The sequence below is a fragment of the Apodemus sylvaticus genome, chromosome 23, assembly GCF_947179515.1.
Source record: "Apodemus sylvaticus chromosome 23, mApoSyl1.1, whole genome shotgun sequence".
Lineage (NCBI taxonomy): Eukaryota > Metazoa > Chordata > Mammalia > Rodentia > Muridae > Apodemus > Apodemus sylvaticus.
In genome coordinates, this window is record NC_067494.1 from 28,460,971 (window position 1) to 28,478,389 (window position 17,419).

The following is a 17,419-nucleotide window of genomic DNA, read 5'->3' on the forward strand; positions in this document are numbered from 1 at the left end:
GTATAAAAGGGAGAGAGAAAATTAGAGGAAATTACTTCCATCCTCAAAAATATGAAATTTTCAAGGGAGATACAAAAATAAGTCACCTAATTTCCTAATAAAGACTACCTAGCAACTATCAGCTGGAGGTAGCAATTATGCAGATTATCATTAAACTCTCAACCGATTAGCTATCTTTTATAACTAAGCAAAAGTCTTGCTTTTAATAGAACAATCTCATTTCACAGACTCAATACATAAATGTTTTTGCACTGCAGACGTATATATGAGTTGGAGGAATTTATTCTGCAAGACTCCCAGGCTGAAAATCTTCAGCTACACTCAGAGTTACTTGGTTTGGTCTTGCATATATCATGGGACGTTTTTATGTCTCTACACTTGTTTAATCATCAAAATGATGAATTTGAGGACTCACTGAGGATGTACGTCTACTCTATCCACAGCAGTCAATTACTGGTATTGTTTAATCTATACTACTGGGTAAAGGGGGCATAATGTATTGTGCTGATCATAATAGCCTAGGTTACACTGGAGATGGAAGAATGAGACAGAAGAAATGAAGCACGAAACAGAGGGAGTGGAGCACCTTTCCTCATGCTCCAAGAAGTAGCAGACAACTTGCACCAGTCTCTTACATGCTAGTAGGAATCCTTGATGGACCACGTGGCCTCTGCGTCTGCATAAGCTTCCAGGTTGTGCGGTATGTCTGAAATGGACACATACAACAAATCCTTTTCTTCACTTCTCCCACCCCTTGGCTTTAGAGAATCACTTAAATGGTACCTGAAGCCCAACCATAAGAGGGACTGACCATAAATGGTGAGCACATTTCATTGTTACCACTACAGTAGTTAGTTAGACCTGAGACCCTTGACATCAAAGCTGTATAACCAAAGCACTCAATACTGGACATTCATTAAATTCCCCCATGGTGAACTTCCAGTAGTATGTGGGAAATTTATTAGCACAAGTCTTTACAAATAATCTTATTGGTTCTTGGAAAATTACATACAACATATTTTGATCATGCACATGTTCAACTCATTCCAGATAAAACTTCCAGTAGTATGTGGGAAATTTATTAGCACAAGTCTTTACAAATATTCTTACTGGTTCTTGGAAAATTACATACAACATATTTTGATCATGCACATGTTCAACTCATCCCAGATAAAACTTCATCATTACATGGAGATTTCAGCTTCTTTCTTTAAACCAATTGAGTGCAATTTGCATTAGCCCAAACTGCCTGCCCTAGTCTTACATCAGTATTGCAAGAAGAATTGCATGTGCATTTTAGTCTGATCATTCCCTGGTTTGTTTCTTCTTAGCCATTTCTCCAGGCTAGAAATCATTTTAAAATTTAGTTTCATGGATGGTTCCAAAGCTGAGCTCAGGGCACAAACTTGCAGTCTCCAACGTTCTTGGCATCTTCTAACTCCTCTGCCTCCTTTCTTTTCTGCCTTTTTAGCCCTTTTCCTCTCCATCTCTTACAAAGTCCTTTCCTCTGTTCTTGTCTCCTGTTCTATCTTCAGACTGTTTTCCTCTCACACAGTTCTTGTCTTTACTCTGCCCTCAAACTAGCTTATATTCAGAATTGAACCCCGTACTCACTAACTCTTCATTCTGAAAGACATTAAGCTGAGCCATTGCTTTCCAAATTTTTGCCTCTTGTCATTTCTAACATGGGTCACACTCCTGTGGTTACTCTAATTCAAGATGTGACTTTGTCACAGAAACACATTTATGCCCTTTACCTAAAATCAGCTAAAAGGAAGCGTTTGTATCTGCTTTATTTTAACACTTTTAAGTGTACTTTTCTAGATGTTGCAAATTAAAAAGCCTTAAAATGAAAGGCAAGTTCTAATATTTACTATCAAGCAAAAGCATTGTGAGTCCTCCTATGGATTTCAGAGTTTATTCACCTTCGTGAACACACACAGTTCTCACTATGTCCCTTTAAAGGCTTCAAGATTCCATTTGGTACTCAGAATGGGTACCAGAGAAGCTGAGCAGATTCTGCTCTCTGATCAAGTAGAAAGTAGACAGATCGTGTTTTCTTTTTTTTTTTATTCGATATAATTTATTTACATTTCAAATGATTTCCCTTTTCTAGCCCCCCCACTCCCTGAAAGTCCCGTAAGCCCCCTTCTCTTCGTGTTTTCAACACGTTCTCCCTGGAGTACAGGAGCTGCCCCATCCTCCATCAGGCACATCAGAAAGCACAGATGTTGATTGCGCATATCAGTGTCAGGTGCTGGCCAGCAAGGCAAGCAGACGAGAGGAGGGCGGCTGTGAGCCGTGCCTGCCTCTGCCTTTGCTCAATTAAGTTAGGACAGCAAAGTGGGAACTACATCGGAGATGCAGACGTTCCCAATTAGACAAGAGGTAGACATCTGGGGCCTTGTTTTCTTTTATGCCCGGCACCTTCTTCAGTGAGAAATGACTAGTTTCAACAGATCTTTGGGCAGAACTTTTGCAATATTTTCTTGGCTAATGGTTTCCTGGCCATGTCTTTGACCTGACATGTCCCTGTTTCCCACAAACCCATTCACCCTGTCACCTCTCAATGAACACACTTCAGGACAAAGAGCTGAAAGCCATGTACAGAAGAAAAACAAAACAAATTATCAAGAGGATCTACACTAATTATCTTGCAAGCACATTCAAAAAGGTAATAATAAATCAAATTCGATCAAATTACCTGCAAAGCCCGTGCTCAGGACTCCATGATGAATACCTTAGTGAAAGCAACCCAAACCCTACTTTTTAAGACATAAAAATAACGTATCTGAAGCCCAGGTGCTTACAATATTTTATTGCAGACTGAAGGGTTTAGCGAAGTGAAAGACTCTCTAGTTAGAGTCCTTAGTTGAAGTAACTTCTTTCACTCCTGAGCACCAGTAGCATCTGGTGTTTCTAGTCTGGCACAACATGTTCCAACATAGCATAAATATATTTGTCTCAAGCTGTTAGGCAAAGACACAAAACTGGCAGGTGACATGTCTAATGCTTCTTTGCATCATAGTGGAACTTTGTTGACGTTTTTGTATGCCAAGTACAAATATTAAGTGCTGGTTAGCTTAAACCAAGTTGGAAATCAAGTAATTGGAGAAATTTCTTGTCTCTCTCCCAATGTCTCACATGGTTGGCACTGGTGGGTAGTTAGTGATTATTAATGAGTAAAGTAACAAGTGAATAGATAAATATTTTAAATAAATTTTATATACACACATATTATACACACATAATATATCATACATTCAGAGGGGAGATTGTGAGGGGGAAGGAGACTAATAGGAAGGAAAATAGAGATGGAGAAAGTAAATGAAGTGGTAAGAGACTTAACATGGTCAATACACTAAATGTACTTGCAGGAAATTTATTTTACAAAACCCATTGCTGTGTACAATGAATATATGCCAATACAATTTTTATCTTTTTTAAAAAACTATTTAATTTTCATATACAGGCTAGTCTTTATCCCCTTCCAGGTCTGCCCTCTGATTGTTCCACATTCATAGCTCCTCCCCACCCCCATTCCCATCTCCAAGAGGATGTTCCCACCCCCTACCCTCAGCACACCAGGCCTCCCCACTGCCTGGGGCTTCAAGTCTCTTGAGGGTTAGGTATATCTTCTCTCACTGAGTCAAGACCCAGAAAGTCCTCTACTGTACATGTATTGAGGGCCTGATGTAGATCTCAAACCCCCCCTCCTTTTGAAGCTCATCTGTGGATAGGTTACTATAGCAACCCCTTTCCACTTCACCTCCTCATGACCCCCTTTATCATGCCAAAATTCCAGCAGCAATAACTAGCCTTTCCCAGAAATTCTGAGAAACTGTTTCTAAGAAATGATGCCAGACCCCTGAGATTGTTCCCCCTTCACCCCTGCCAAACCTTGTGTGCTTCCCCTTAATTTGGCTTGTGTAAAAAAAAATAAAATCTGACAGCTTGATCAGAATCAGACTTCTTGTCGTCTTCTCGTGTCTCTTGTCTCTTGCCTTCCCCTTAGGTAGTTCAGGGGACCCTGTTTCTTTTCAGTTAGTTTTAGTGTGTCTGGCTTTATGTGGAGGTCATTGATCCATTTGGAGTTAAGCTTAGTACAAGGAGATAAGAATGGATCAATTCACATTCTTCTGCATGCTGACATCCAATTGAACCAGCACTATTTGTTGAAAAGGCTATCATTTTTCCACTGGATGTTTTCAGCTCCTTTGTCAAAGATCAAGTGGCCATAGGTGTGTGGGTTCATTTCTGGGTTTTCAATCCTATTCCATTGATCTATCTGCCTGTCACTGTACCAATACCATGCAGTTTTTTAACACTATTGCTCTGTAGTATTGCTTGAGGTCCGGAATATGGATTCCCCCAGAAGTTCTTTTACTGTTGAGAATAGTTTTAGCTATCCTGGGTTTTTTGTTATTCTAGATGAATTTGAGAATTGCTCTTTCTAACTCTATGAAGAACTGAGTTGGGATATTGATGGGTATTGCATTGAATCTATATATTGCTTTTGGCAAGGTGGCAATTTTAACTATATTAATCCTACCAATCCATGAGTATGGAATATTTTTCCATTTTCTGAGGTCTACTTCCATTTCCTTCTTCAGAGACCTGAAGTTCTTTCCATATGATCTTTCACTTGTTTTGTTAGAATCACACCAAGATACTTCATACTGTTTGTGGCTATTGTGAAGGGTGTCATTTCCCTAATTTCTTTCTCAGCCTGCTTATCCTTTGAGTATAGGGAGGCTACTGATTTGCTTGAGCTGATTTTATAACCAGTCACTTTGCTGAAGTTGTTTATCAGCTGTAGGAGTTCTCTGGTGGAGTTTTTTGGGTCACTTAAGTATACTATCATATCATCTGCAAATAGTGATGGTTTGAATTCTTACTTTCCTATTTGTATCCCTTTGACCTCCTTTTGTTGTCTAATTGCTCTAGCTAATACCTCAGGCACTATATTGAAAAGATATGGAGAGAGGGGGCAGACTTGTCTAGTCCCTTCAATTTTCTCTCCATTTAGTTTGATGTTGGCTACCGGCTTGCTGTATATTGCTTTAACTATGTTTAGGTATGGGCCTTGAATTCCTGTTATTTCCAAGACTTTTAGCATGAAAGGATGTTGAATTTTGTCAAATGCTTTTTCAGCATCTAATGAAATGATCTTATGGTTTTTTTCTTTGAGTTTGTTTATGTAGTGGATTGCATTCATGGATTTCCTTATATTGAACCATCCCTGCATCCCTGGGATAAAGCCTACTTGATCATGGTGAATGATCGTTTTGATGTGTTCTTGGATTCCATTGGCAAGAATTTTATTGAGTATTTTTGCATTGATGTTTGTAAGGGAAATTGGTCTGAAGTTCTCTTTCTTTGTTGGATCTTTGTGTGGTTTTGGTATTAGTGTAATTGTGGCTTCGTAGAATAAGTTGGGTAGTGTTCCTTCTGTTTCTATTTTGTGGAATAGTTTGAAGAGTATTGGTGTTAGGTCTTCTTTGAAGGTCTGATAGAATTCTGCACTAAAACCATCTGGTCCTGTGCTGTATTGGTTGGAAGACTTTCTATGACCCCTTCTATTTTTGTAGGGGTTATGGGACTATTTAGATGATCTATTTGATCCTGATTTAATTTTGGTATTTGGTTTCTGTCTAGGAAATTGTCCATTTCCTCCAGATTCTCCAGTTGTGGTGAGTATTGGCTTTTGTAGTAGGATCTGATGATTTTTTGAATTTCCCGTTTCTGTTATTGTATCACCTTTTTCATTTCTAATTTTGTTAATTTGGTTACTGTCTCTGTGCCCTTTGGTTAGTCTGGCTAAGGGTTCATCTATCTTGTTGATTTTCTCAAAGAACCAGTTTTCTCCTGAGTATTGATCTTAGCTATTCTGACTGGTATGAGGTGAAATCTCAGGGTTGTTTTGATTTGCATTTCCCTGATGACTAAGGATGCTAAACATTTCTTTAGGTGCTTATCCTTCATTCAATATTTCTCAGGTGAAAATTCTTTGTTTAGCTCTGTACCCCTTTTTTAATGGGGTTATTTGGCTCTCTGGAGTCTACCTTCTTGAGTTCTTTGTACATCTTGGATATAAGCCCTCTGTTGGATGTAGGGTTGGTAAAGATGTTTTCTCAATTTGTTGATTGCCATTTTGTTCTTTTGACAATGTCCTTTGCCTTTTTATGAGGTTCCATTTGTCAATTCTTGATCTTAAAGCATAAGCTATTGGTGTTTTGTTCAGGAAATTTTCCCCTGTGCCTATGTCCTCAAGGGTCTTCCCTAGTTTCCTTTCTATTAGTTTCAGTGTGTCTGGTTTTATGTGCAGGTCCTTGATCCACTTAGACTTGTGGTTAGTACAAGGAGATAAGAATAGATCGATTTGCATTCTTCAGCATGCTGACCTCCAGTTGAAGCAACACCATTTGTTGAAAAGGCTATCTCCTTTCCACTGGATGGTTGTAGCTCCTTTGTCAAAGATCAAGTGACCATAGGTGTGTGCATTCATTTCCAGGTCTTCAATTCTATCCGATTGATCTACTTGACTGTCACTGTACCAATACCATGCAGTTTGTAACACTATTGCTCTGTAGTACTGCTTGAGGTTGGGAATACTGATTCCCCGAGAAGTTCTTTTACTGTTGAGGATAGTTTTAGCTATCCTGGGTCTTTTGTTAATCCAGATGTATTTGAGAATTGCTCTTTCTAACTAGGTGAAGAATTGAGTTGTGATTTTGATGGGGATTACATTGAATCTGTATATTGCTTTTGGCAAGATGGCCATTTTTACTATATTAATCCTATCAATCTAAGAGCATGGAATATTTTTCCATCTTCTGAGGTCTTGGATTTCTTTCATCAAAGACTTGAAGTTCCTGTTATACAGATCTTTCACTTATTTGCTTAGAGTCACATCAAGGTACTTTATATTGTTTGTGGCTATTGTGAAGGGTGTCATTTCTCTAATTTCTTTCTCAGCCTGTTTATCCTTTGAATATAGGAAGGCTGCTGATTTACTTGAGTTAATTTTATATCCAGCCACTTGGCTGAAGTTGTTTATCAGCTCTAGGAATTCTCTGGTGGAGTTTTTTGGGTCGCTTAAGTATACTGTCATATCATCTGCAAATAGTGATAATTTGACTTCTTCCTTCCAATTTGTATTATTCCTTTGACCTCTTTTGTGGTCTAATTGCTCTAGCTAGAACTTAAAGTACTATATTGAAAAAATATGGAACGAGAAGGCAGTCTTGTCTAGTCCCTGATTTTAGTGGGATTGCTTCAAGTTTCTCTCCATTTAGTTTGATGTTGGCTACTGGTTTGCTGTTTATTGCTTTTATTATGTTTAGGTATGGGTCTTGAATTCCTGTTATTTCCAAGACCTTTAACATGAAAGGATGCTGAATTTTGTCAAATGCTTTTTCAGCATCTAATGAAATGACAATGTGGGGTTTTTTTTTCTTTGAGTTTGTTTATGTAGTGGATTACATTGATGGATTTATGTATATTGAACAATCCCTGCATCCCTGGGATGAAGCCTTCTTGATCATGGTGAATGAGTGTTTTGATGTGTTCTTGCAGTCCTTTGGCAAGCATTTTATTGAGTATTTTTGCATCAATATTCATAACGGAAATTTGTCTAAAGCTCTCTTTTTTTGTTGGATCTGTGTGTAGTTTTGGTATCAGGGAAATTGTGGCTTCATAGAATAAGTTGGGTAATGTTCCTTCTGTTTCTATTTTGTGAATAGTTTGAAGAGTAGTGGAATTAGGTCTCCTTTGAAGATCTGCTAGAATTCTGCACTAAAACCATCTGGTCCTGTGGGTTTTTTTTTTTTTTTTGTTGTTGTTGTTGTTGTTGTTGTTGTTTTGCTTTTTTTTTTCTTTTTTGGTTGGGAGATTGTCAATGACCACTTCTATTTCTTTAGGGCATATGGGACTATTTAGATGGTCTATCTGATCCTGATTAAATTTTGGTAGTTGGTATCTGCCTAGGAAATTGTCCATTATATCCAAATTTCCTCGTTGTGTTGAGTATAGGCTTTTGTAGTAGGATCTCATGATTTTTTGAATTTCCTCAGTTTCTTTTGTTATTTCTCCCTTTTCATTTCTGATTTTGTTAATTTGGATACTGTCTCTGTGCCCTCTGGTTAGTCTGGCTAAAGGTTTATCTATCTTGTTGATTTTCTCAAAGAACCAGCTCCTGGTTTTGTTGATTCTTTGGATAGTTCTTTTTATTTCAACTTGATTGATTTCAAACCTGAATTTGATGATGTCCTGCCTTCTATTCCTCTTGAGTGTATTAGCCTCTTTCTGTTCTAAAGCTTTCAGGTATGCTGTTAAACTACTAGTGTATGTTCTCTCCAGCTTCCTTTTGGAGGCACTCGGAGCTATGAGTTTTCCTCTTAGTACTGCTTCATTGTGTCCCATAAATTTGGGTATGTTGTGTCTTCATTTTCATTAAATTCTAAAAAGGGTTTAATTTCTTTCCTTTTTTCTTCTTTGTTCAGCTTCCATGTATATGTGGGCTTTTGGTTGTTTTTGTTGCTATTGAAGACCACCCTTACTCTGTAGTGATCTGGTAGGAGGCATAGAATTAGTTCGATCTTATATCTTTTGAGGTATGTTTTGTGGCCAATTATATGGTCAGTTTTGGAGAAGGTACCATAAGGTTTTGAGAAGAAGGTACATTCTTTCGATTTACGCTTAAATGTTCTACAGATATCTATTAATTCCATTTGGTCTAAAACTTCTGTTAGTTTCACTGTGTCTGTTTAGTTTGTTTCCCTGATCTGTCCATTGAGGAGAGTGGGGTGCTTAAGTCACCCACAATTATCGTGTAGGGTGAGATATGTGCTTTAAGCTTTAGTAAAGTTTCATTTATGAATGAGGGTGCCCTTATATATGGGGCATAGATGTTCAAAATTGAGAGTTTTTGCAGGCAGAATTTTCCTTTGATGGGTATAAAGTGTCTTCCTGTGTCTTTTTTGATGATTTTTGGTTGAAAATCTATTTTATTGGATATTAGAATGGCTACTCCAGCTTGTTTCTTGGGACCATTTGCTTGGAAAACTGTTTTCCAGCCTTTTGCTCTGAGGTAGTGCTTGTCTTTGATGCTGAGATGCATTTCCTGTATGCAGCAAAATGTTGGGTCTTGTTTATGAATCCAGTCTGTTAGTCTATGTCTTTTTATTGGGGAATTGAATCCATTGATGTTAAGAGATATTAAGGAATAGTGATGGTTGTTTCCTGCTATTTTTGATGTAATTTTCATGTTTGTGTGGTTATCTTCTTTTAGGTTTGTTGAAAGATGATTAATTTCTTGCTTATTCTAATATGTAATTTCCCTCCTTTTGTTGGTGTTTTCTATTCATTATCTTTTGAAGGGCTGGATTTGTGGAAAGATACTGTGTATTTTTGTTTTTGTTATGAAATATCTTGGTTTCTCCATCTATGGTAATTGAGATATTTGCTGGATACAGCAGTCTGGGTTGGCATTTTGATCCCTTAGGGTCTGCATGATATAAGCCCAGGCTCTTCTGGCTTTCATAGTCTCCAGTGAGAAGTCTAGTGTAATTATGATAGGTCTATCTTTATATGTTACTTGACCTTTTTCCCTGACTGATTTTAATATTCTTTCTTTGGTTATTACATTTGGTGTTTTAATTATTATGTGATGGGAGTAATTTCTTTTCTGGTCAAATGTATTTGGACTTTTGTAGGCTTCTTGTGTGTTCATGGGCATCTCTTTTTTTAGGTTGGGGAAGTTTTGTTATATAATTTTGTTGAAGACATTTACTGGCCCTTTAAGTTGGAAATCTTCACTCTCTTCTATACCTATAATCCTTAGGTTTTGTTTTCTCATTTGTCCTGGATTTCCTGGATGTTTTGGGTCGGGAGCTTTTTGCATTTTTCATTTTCTTTGACTGTTGTAGCAATGCTTTCTGTGGTATCTTCTGCATCTGAGATTCTCTCCTCTATCTCTTGTATTCTGTTGTTGATACTTGGATCCATGACTCCTGACTTCTTTCCTAGGTTTTCTATATATTGAGTTGTTTCCCTTTGTGATTTTATTATTGTTTCTACCTCCTTCTTTAGATCCTGGATGGCCTAAAATTTGTTTAATTCCTTCACCTCTTTTGTTTTGTTTTCCCTTAGTTCTTCAAGGGCTTCTCTCTGTTTACTTGTGTTCTCCTGTATTTCTTTAAGGGATTTATTTATGTCTTTCTTGAATCTCTCTATGAAGCCCTCCATAGCATCATGACCTGTAATTTTAAATCCAAATCTTGCTTTCCTGATGTGTTGGGGAATCCAGGACATACTGTTGTGGGAGAAATGGGTTTGGATGGTGCCGTATTGCCTTGTTTACTGTTAACAACGTTCCTATGTTTGCCTTTTGCCATCTGGTTATCTCTGGTGTTAGTTGGTCCTGCTGTCACTGGCTGGTGCTTGCCCTTCCTGTGTGCCTCAGGCCTATCTCAGAAACCCTGGGTGACCTGCTTCCCCTGACACAAATTGCTATGTTGCTGGTGAGTTCCTGGGTGCAGATGGAGTCCTGGTGGGGTGTGTCCCAAGTGATCCTCTAGTCTGGTGATCCCTGCCTACCAATCTGTTACAGAGTCACAGGAGCAAAGATGGCGGCCAAGACCCACTCTTTTGTAGTTGTATTTGCGTATGTAGCTCTGTGGCCCTGATCAACTCTGGATGCAGGCTGAGCTGGCTGTCTCCTCCACACAGCTGGGTATATAGCTGTCTTCCCAAGCCACTTGGAGATGGCACACTGTGGCAGGGGATGTTTTTGATCTGGAGGCAGAAACCGGAACGCTCCTGCCAGAGGCTTCCAGATAGGATCCACTGATCTGCATGGTCCGTCCACCCTGTGCAGGCTGCCTCCTCTGCACTGGCTGCTGGGTGGATATCTGTCTTCTTGTGCTGCTTGGAAATGGTGCGCTGTGGCTGGGAATGTTCCCGAGAGTAAATTCAATTTTTGATAGAGTAATATATATGTTCAAATAGTAGTTGAATATTGTTTTTGTAGCAGACATACTTGCATCTACTCCAGTCTTGATCAGTTTCCAAAAATCATGGAGAGACAGAAAAACAAATTAAATGAATCCAGGCAGAAACACAATAAAAATTTTCGACTGTGTGGTACTTTACAGGAAAAAAACAAAACAAAACTGTGCTCCTTCCAGGAGTTAATGGCAGATAAATGAAAGGCCAGAGGCTCTGGTAAAGATGAAAGCACTTTAACAATAAGAATTGCACAATGCTATAGTCACTGCAAATGACAGAAAAAAATGCAAGTTTTTCAAAGACATTTTCTAAAGATGACTGAAGAAATTTACGCAGGGGTTCTATATTAATGGAAGATTTAATTTTATAATGATAAAAAGTTTCTGTTAATTGTCCTGGTCAGTTCAAGCTGTTATAACGTAGGAGCTCAAGGTAGGTGGATTGGGCAAAAAACATTTACTTGCTACAGTTGTGGGCTCCAAGGAGTTCAAATGGTAGAAAATCAAATGTTAATGGGAATATGTTCTGATTTCAACACACTTAAAATCTTATTGTAATCTCAGTTAGCAGAAAGAATCAAGGGTGGTCTCTGGTCTCTTCTCATAAAGGCCCAACAACAGTTAAGGGACTTCTACTTTTTATGGTAATTACCACTGAGGAGCTCTGTTTACTGGTACCATGATGTTGGCATTAAAGCTTTATTTAACACTGAGTGGCATGGAGGAGCAATAATTGGTCCCTGGCAACTGTGTTAAGGATGGCAAAGTCACATATGTTCTCAAGTAAATGCTGACATAATTTTAGAAATATATAGTTAAATGTGTATTTAAAACGCTTCAAAAGCGAAATAGGAAGAAAAAATTAAGAGGCAAATACAGAAAATCTGTAATGATTAATGGTGATTATTATGTGTGTAGAGGTATTTTATTCTCCTTGCTTTTCTGTAGAGATAGCATTAATAATAAGGAAAAACATACTGGAAAAAATTTAAAATTACAAATCTCTCTGATAGTCATCAATTTTTCCAGGGATTTGGTGAGCCTTCAGGATTTTAAAACTATACATTTGAGCCGGGCATTGGTGGCACACGCCTGTAATCCCAGCACTCTGGGAGACAGAGGCAGGTGGATTTCTGAGGTCAAGGTCAGCCAGGTCTACAAAGTGAGCTCCAGGACAGCCAGGGCTACACAGAGAAACCCTGTCTTGAAAAAACCAAATCCAAAAAAAAATAAAACAAAACAAAAAACCCCTATACATTCTATTAATGGGGATATAATATTTATGTATATTTCTATAATAGAAATATGTATAATATTTATGTATGTACATATATAGCTTGTTTTGTGTTTTCCTTTTTCTTTATCTTGGAGATGAACAGTTTTACAAATATAGTTTATTCATGCTTCTTAATGTCTGGATGTGATTTCATCTCACGAAGAGTTTCAGTGAACTTTGTTTTGTCTGTGCCTATTCTTTGCAGAGAAAATGCCTCTTGGGATCCAAGGTAATCACCACCAATATTTGTCCAATTTTCAAGGATACATGTTTGGCCACAGGGAAAGGGAGGTCCATTTAGCTATTAAGCCCAACATTAATGGAAAAATCATATTTTTCTTACTCCTGGTCTTTCCTGATTCACACAGAGCATTAATAGGTGTGCCTGGGAAGCTCATTTCCATTTATTTCAAAATGAGTGCAAAACATTTACCAGTGACAGGAAAGGAAACTATTTTCAGAAGAGAAATTATATTTTTTTACAAAGTTATAAAGATGTAACCTTAAAGGAAACATTTGTATTATACTGAACATTGTAAGTTTAAAGTAACTTTCAGAATGAAATGCTGATTTTTCAGAGATTTGAAAACAAAATAATAAATGTAAAAGTAGCATTAATATTTTCATTCTTTCTTCTTTGTGTTTTCATCCAAGTAACAAGAACCATGAATATTCTTAAAATTATATTTTAAGGTTGTTTTTTAAGAAGAAAAGTTCAGCTATACCGCTCTTTGGAATATACCCAAAAGATGCCACAGTGTCACATGTTCCACTATGTTCATAGTGACCTTATTTGTGATAGCCAGGAGCTGGAAACAACCCAGATGTCCCACGACAGAAGAATGGATACAGAAAATGTGGTTCATTTACACAATGAAATAATACTCAGCTATTAAGAACAAGGATATCTTGAGTTTTGCAGGCAAATGGGTGGAACTAGAAAATATTATCCTGAGTGAGGTAACTCAGACCCCAAAGGACAAGCATGGTATGTTTTCACTAATAAGTGGATGTTAAAAAGTACAGAGTACCCAAGACACAGTCCACAGAATCTAAAAAAGGTCAATAAGCCTCAGTCCCACTTGGGAGGAAGAAAAAAGCAATCACAAATGGGGAGTCAGGGAGAGAAAGTGGGAGGGACCTGGGAGGGACCTGGGAGGGAAAGCAGATGGGAGGGGAAGAAGTGGGGGTAGGAGAACATGATCTGGTACTGGGCGAAATGAAAAGGCCTGGAGACCTGAGGGCCAGCAGAAAGAATAGAAACAGGCAACCTCAGGAGATAGGAGGTTGGGGGGACCCTCCAGAATGTACCAGAGACTGGGAAGTGAGAGGCTCTCAGGACTCAAAGGGAGGGACCTTAGAGGAAATGACCAATAGTAGGGAGAGGGAACTTATAGATCCCACTTCCACCAGGAAGACAGGTTATCAAATGAGGGAGGGGGCATCCCACAGTCACAACTCTGACCCATAATTATGCCTCTCTGAAAGAAGAACAGGGATGGAAATGGAGAGGAGCCTGAGGAAAAGAAGGTCCAGAGACAAACCCAAAGTGGGATCCACCTCCAGGGGAGGTCCCAAGGCCTGACACTGTTACTGAGGCTATGGAGTGCTCGCAGAAAGGGAACTAGCATGACAGCACTCCGGAAGACCCAACAAACAGCTGAAAGAGTCAGATGCAGATGTTTGCACCCAATCAATGAACAGAAGCAGCTGACACCTGTTGATGAATTAGGGAAGGTAGGGAAGGCAGAAAGAAGCTGAGGAGGAGGGTGATCCTGTCGGAAGGCCAGCAATCTCATTTAACAGGATCCCCAAGATCTCTTAAACACTGGACCACCAAACAGGCAGCATACACCAGCTTATGTGAGGCCCCCAACACACATACAGTAGAAGGCTGCTGAGTCTGTGTTTATTCAGAGATGATGCACCTAACCCTCAAGAGACTGCAGGTGCACCTAACCCTCAAGAGACTGCAGGTCCCAAGGAATTTAGAGGTCATGTGGTGTGGGGGGTGGGGTTGGGAAAATCCATGTGGAGACAGGAGTTTGGGGAGAAGGTACTGGATGTGGACCAGTCAGAGGGTGGACAGGGGTGGGGTGAATAAAATATGGAGTGTAAACAATAAATAAAAACAAAGAATAAAATGAAATAGGTAAAAAGAAGGAAGGTGTGGTGGTGCACCCTTTTGATCCCAGCACTCATGAGGCAGAAGCAGACAGATCTCTAGTTTAAAGCCAGCCTGATCTACAAAATAAGTTCCAGGACAACTGGGTCTATTATACAGAGAAACCCTGTCTCAACAAACAAACAAACAACACAAAGAACAATAACATCAAAAAATGGAAAAACCAAACTGGGGTCATGTTGTGAGTTCATTTAACTTTTTTAGAATACATTTTTTTTCTCTCATAGCACAAAAAAGAAGAAGAAGGAGGAGGAAGAGGAGGAGGAGAAGAAAAGTTCAGACTGGAGAGATGCCACATTGGTTAAGAGCACTGACTTCTCTTCCAGAGGTCCTGAGTTCAATTCCCAGAAAACACATGGTGGCTCACAACCATTTGTAATGGGATCTGATGCCCTCTTCTGGTGTGTCTTCAGACAGTGACAGTGTACTCATTAATAAAATAAATAATTCTTTAAGAAAAAAAAGAAAAAAGTAAAAAATAAATTGTAAAATTTAATTTGAATACACTTACCTTCAGCCAAGAAATGATTAAATGGTACCTAAGAATTCAACCAGAAATAGTATGTTCTAAAAATGTCTTAGTTAACAAATGTTTGTGTGGAATGATAAAATTGACCTTCACTATAATGCAAAAACAAAACAACATCAATAAAACCAGACAAACAAAAAAGCCCACAAAAACCCCAAATAAACAGAAAAAAAAGGAAATCTTGTTTTTCCCTTTAATGGACACATACTTGACCACATTTGCCTCACTCACATGAAGGTTAGGAGAAAGCAGCCACCACTCCACTGTTTTGCATCCTCCTGTCTAATCAGCAATTTAGCAACAATTTTGTGTAGTAGAAATCAAAAAATGTCATATTTCCATACTTCTTTAACCATATTTTCCCAACAACTCCCACATCCTCAAAAATAAGGTGCTCCTTGTTCTTCACAATAAAGTAATAATTATAACTGAGTTCATAAATCTGTCAGAGTTTTTGTCTTTTATTCACAACTGAAATGTACTGGAAGCCTTTGCTATCCCAAACACAGAACCAGAAGAAGTTGCACATGGCTCCTTCCCTCTCATCTTATTTCATTACTCTAAGACCTAAGGTAGATTAGTGAAATTGTTTAGGTGTAAGATTCTAGTATGACCGGATAAAATGGCCAACATGTGCTAATAACAGCATCCATTATTGAAGAGGAGTTGCTACTGAAAAGCTTGCAAATACCTGGCAGAAATGCCATGTGACAACAGGGAAATCATGGTCCCCCTGAGATTTCTTAGTCTCATTAACAAAATAATTTAAAATCAGACTCAGTGAGAAACTAAAAAGATAGCTTTAGAGTTTTAATGAAAAACCCAAGGGCTGGTTTGTAAATCTCAGCAGCTGCCCAGAGAAGGAGAGTGAGGAGGAGACAGGGAAAAACTATGCCAACTAAGTTATGTTATGGCTGATATGGCGGTCAGATATCAGGTAGACAAGCAGACAAATTTCCAAGAGGAGATCTTCAGAGAAACAACAAGGAAGTACAAGGTACCACAAACAGTATACAGAGGTTCTGTTCAGCATATGAATGAAATAATAGAATAAGGAAAAGATAAGCTTTTCTGTATCAGGACTTGGAAAGTCAGGCAGACCCAACAGAAACTCATGGTAGCTTATAGTCTGTTAGGGGATGAAAACCCCAGGAAGGAGAATCACCTTGTCTCATTAGAAGGATTATTATTCTACCCTTAGTGCTAAATTTCACTTACAGCGAATCCACCTTCCTAGGGCTGGTCCCTTAGCTAGGTGACTGACCTGTACAGCTGGATATATTCTTAAGCAGGGGAGACAACAGCATGTCTCTGCCAAGACATGATTCCAACTCTTTGCTATGACATGCCAGCTTCTGCTGGAGCATTTAATCTATGTTATGTCCTTTAAATATCACTGTAACACTTTATAGTTATGGCTGTACTTCCCATTAACAATAAGGACACAGCGACTTGTAAATGTTAATTATCTCAATCAGCTCTCTAGGTATGGACTATTTAACTGTCTGATAAGTGTTCCCACACTATTCTTCTTGTCCCTTTAATTTTTTATTGGTTCTTGTGAATTTCACATCATGCACCCCAATCCCACTCATCTTCCCCTTCCCTTGTACCTGCCCTCCACCTTTGTATCACCCCCAACAGAGAAAAAAATCTCTTTGTGGAAGTTGTAGTGTGTCACAGTGTGTCCCACAGTATACCCTGTTATTCACATTTCTTTGCTTGTGAATGTTCTTTGCAATGACTCAGCCTGGTACATGGTGTCTGGCTTCTGGTATTCTGTCAATACTGGAACCCTGATGGGACTCTGTGGATATCCTGTTGTTGCCCTGTGTCATGACAATTCTGTCATTGTGGAGATGTAGAGTAGATGTTGGGGTAGGCCAATTCAAAGCCTCCAATTCAGGCCTGAGAGATATCTGAACTGGTCAGTCCCCCAGCTCTGCAGATATTATATCCTAGGGGCCAACTCACCCCCAAACCTCAACCATAGCCAGCTATACCCTCCTGCCCAGGAGTGGTATAGGGCACCGGACTGATGGTTGTCTCAGACTAAGTTTTTTAGGAAATGGTAGGCTACCACTCAATCAAATGTTCATCTGTTGAATATTGAGCATAGATATAGCTTCTCTCCTCTTTGCCACTCACTAAGGCACATGTGACACAGAAGCCACACTTGCAGTGCCTCTTGTGGCAGCGTTTCTTCTTGAACCTCTAAAAGGCTTATTATTTAATGGGCTCTGATCTGGCTCAAGAAGGGGGTAATCAACTCAAGACCTACCCAGTAAGAAATATTCATTGGTTCAAAGAGCAGACATAAGCCCTAACCTGGACCATTTAAAATAAGGTTTGACTATAGTGCTTTGGAAGATGACTATTGTCTGGATACAGAATGTCCCTGGTCCTCAATAGGTGAAGTA

At 38.9% G+C, this 17,419-nt stretch overlaps 1 non-coding gene across 1 annotated transcript; it reads right to left on the minus strand.

The window, feature by feature from the left end:
• Positions 1–17,066: 17,066 nt before the first annotated feature.
• LOC127674307 (small nucleolar RNA SNORA17) lies at positions 17,067–17,197 on the minus strand. The gene has a single exon (XR_007975351.1). It is a non-coding gene; the product is annotated as a small nucleolar RNA SNORA17 (small nucleolar RNA).
• Positions 17,198–17,419: the final 222 nt, after the last annotated feature.